A 3,380-nucleotide genomic window follows, 5' to 3' on the forward strand; every position below is an offset into this window, starting at 1 on the left:
TTCCACGGCATTGTACAAGGATCCACGTGGTTTTTTTTTTTTTTTTTTCTTTCTCACTTTGTAATACTTCCTTACATGTGAACAGGCCTCCTGCATCACACGCTCCTGCCATGAAATACTGTACCACCATAATTTCTGTCTTAGTTTCTCTTCCAGTTGATGTAAAGTATTCTTACCAGCTAGGCATGCCGGTTCTTCTGTCTGGTTTGCGCGGCCCTAGCAGTCTCAGCTCCTTAGAGGAGCACCTTTAAGGGCCCCTACCTGTCCTCCCAACATCGTTTCAAATTTGTCTGGGGAGCAGACTGGAGCCTGTACTAACAGGATTTGGGTGACACTAAACCGTAGGGGCCACACTCAGAACCACTGCACCAGGCCAAATCCTCGGTGGAGGCAGTCACTGTGGGCAGCGGGCCTGCTAATATCCTCACCTATGCTGGGAGGAGGAGGAGGAGGGTGTCCTTAGACACGACCCCCAGAAACCTAACACCCCGCTAGGCAGAAAAGGAGGCAGGCAGTGAACTCAGGCAATGGAGAGTCAAGGGCTAGCAGTGACAGGGCTCCGGGCTAAGTGGCCTTATCTCCGCAGCCCCCCAAACTTGGACCCACCCGCCAATGGTGCCCTCTGCTGGCCATCCCAGTCTCTGACGGGAAGGCTAATTGGCTCAGGAATCAAGCATAGTCGGTTCTGATTGGTCACACTGGGCCGGTGGGCTAGGATACTGTGATTGACAGCCAGACCAGGAAGCGGCCAGTTGGAAAAGCTGTCTGGGCACCTTGTTTGGATCAAGCTCTTCATACAAACATGAAAAAAGCCTTTCTCCTTCCCACCCGTACAGCGTGGCTCCAGCCCTGCATAATCACAGAAGTGGAGTTACTTCTGACCCAGAAGCCTCCACGCATGCTCTGACTATGTTAGAGTGTGAGGAGAGCCACAGTCATCCTAAGAAAGCTGGTTGTCAGTCCTGAGTGTCAGGCTGAGGGACCTCTTCTGAGGAGAGTGCTTTGCAGCTGAGCTGGGTCACACCTCTGCTTCCTTGTTTTCCTGGAGCGAGCGTGTGGGGCACCCGGAACACTTGTAGGCGGATTGTGGGATGGAGAACGGACAGCTATATCCCTGGAGACAGGTGTCTACTTTCTGGAGATGATGGGGATGCAGGCAGGGGTTACTATTATTCATGGTGTCCCCTAGAGACATGGGGGGTTGGGGGGAGTGTAGGGTGGTTTGGATTCCAATTGTGTCACCTCCTTCGAGGTCTGAGTGGAAGGACTCTTTGGCAACCCTTCAGGGGAGGCAGTCCACGTGGCTGCCAACTTGGACTCCTTGCTGAGAGGGATGGGAGCCCCCTAGCCTGTGCCACACAGTAAGGCACTCTGAACTGTCAGGGCAGAGATAGCTGCAGACCCTTGAGGACAGGAAACCAAGACTTTAGGGACAGTGAGTAGAGCAGCAGGAAAACCCACAGGACCTGAGGAAGTCCACCAGAACTAGAGGAGAAACATGAGCCTTTTTGAAAACCACGGATGCCAATGCCAAATCATACACCCGCCTGGGTGCTGCGGATGCCTTGCTCTCCCATGAGAAGCAGAGTCGTGGGTAATGGGAGCCAAGTTCCCTACACTTCACCCAGGGTCTGTCCCGGATACTCCTGGCTGGGGTGCTTCCTACAGTATGACCCGACCACTTAGATACCTCACAGCCACCCCCATGGTCCCTCTCCATCCCTTGGTCCAAAGGGAACTTCATGTTCCCTCCATGGGTCCACAGACCCAAGTGGACTTTGTGGTCCCTGGATTTCGAGCCTCAGCTGCAGGATCCCTGTCCAGGCGTCACTGTTGATCCTGCTGCCTGGGGCAGGCCGGGTCCCCACTCAGGCCCCTATCTTCAGCATTTGTTGGTTCTAACTCCAAGGCCCTCCCTCCTCAAATGGGACAGCATAGCAAAGAGACTGGGCAGAAAAGGAGACTCCCTGCAGTCTCTAGCTCCTCTGCCCAGTGCTGGGGGTGAAGAGGATGAGCACATGAAGCCTCCAAGAAACCTGGTCTGTCTCCACCCCAGGACTCTGATCCACTTTCCAGGAGAAGGTGTGGTGTGGTGGGACAATGGACAGGCTGAAGTTTTATGTTCTTTTCCTGGGGGAAGAGATGGAGACGGAGTGTGACCATGTTGGGAATTGGATACTCCAGCCCCTAGGCTGCATCTTCCAACGTGTCATGAGAAACCCCCAGGGGATCACTAGGTAGCTCTGGCTGGACCTGGAACTTCACATGTAATCAGGCTGGCCTCAAACTTGTAATCCTCCTGCCTCAGCCCTCCAGGTCTTGGCATTACAGGCTGGCTCTACCATACATAGTTCCAGCAGCTGTTTTCTGCAACAACTGAAGACTAAGGTCATTGAGAGGCCAGCAGGGTAGAGGAGGCCCTACCCCTCCAGCAGGAGAGCCCTCCCTCCCCCTGCTGCCCCATGGCCTGGCTAGACCTGGGCCCCAGAGAGTTGGGGGTGGCTCCACAGCCCAGGAGCCACAAAGGGCAGAGAGAGTGCAGGCGGCCAGCCGCCAGCAGGGCCGCCAACAATGTGGTTTCAATCTAATTGTCCCAAAATATTGTTACAACACAAACCACGTGCCCTCCATTCACCTGCAACTGATCAACCACAAAGCTACCGGATAAACGGGCTGCATACTCCGCCTGGCTCTGCGCAAAGCTACCGGATAAACGGGCTGCATACTCTGCCTGGCTCTGCATCTGGCCTGCTTTTTGCCTGAGCAAGGACGGTCAGGACGAGGGGCTAGGCTCTTCCTCTCTCTGTGGTCTACCAGCCCAGTGGTCCCTGTAGATGAATCAGGACTCTGGGCCTCAGAAGCTCAAGAGGAAGCTAAGGACTGCACCATAGCTGAAACTTAGTCAGTAGAGATGTGTCCAGTTAGTGGTGGCCCAGGAGGCTCGTTGTCGTCACTGTGAAGTGCTGGAATCTTCATCCCGGGAGGAAACATCTGCACACCCATCACAGTAGCGGCAAAACGGGCTTCAAAGGCTCCCAGGTCTCCCATCCATCCATAAGACTTGAGTGACTGTGGGTGGAGTAAATTGAAGACAGCCTGACTTAGCCATGGAGGAAACTGAGTCTCACAGAAGGGGTGGGCACTCCACATCCAATAACAAAGAGCTGTAGCAGTAAACACCAGAACCTGGCCTGGTACCTTGCTCTCCGAAGACACAGGCCCCTATAAAGGAACCTGGAGCTTGATCTCCAGGGGGACAGGTTATGACCAGCAAGTGCTAGAGTGGCCAGCAGCTCTCACTATACCCCCCGGAGCCCAACCTCAAGGCCTTAAGTGATAATGGTGTGATAGGAGATGGGAAACAGGATAACAACGAACCC

The sequence above is a fragment of the Mus caroli genome, chromosome 11 (genome assembly GCF_900094665.2).
Source record: "Mus caroli chromosome 11, CAROLI_EIJ_v1.1, whole genome shotgun sequence".
Lineage (NCBI taxonomy): Eukaryota > Metazoa > Chordata > Mammalia > Rodentia > Muridae > Mus > Mus caroli.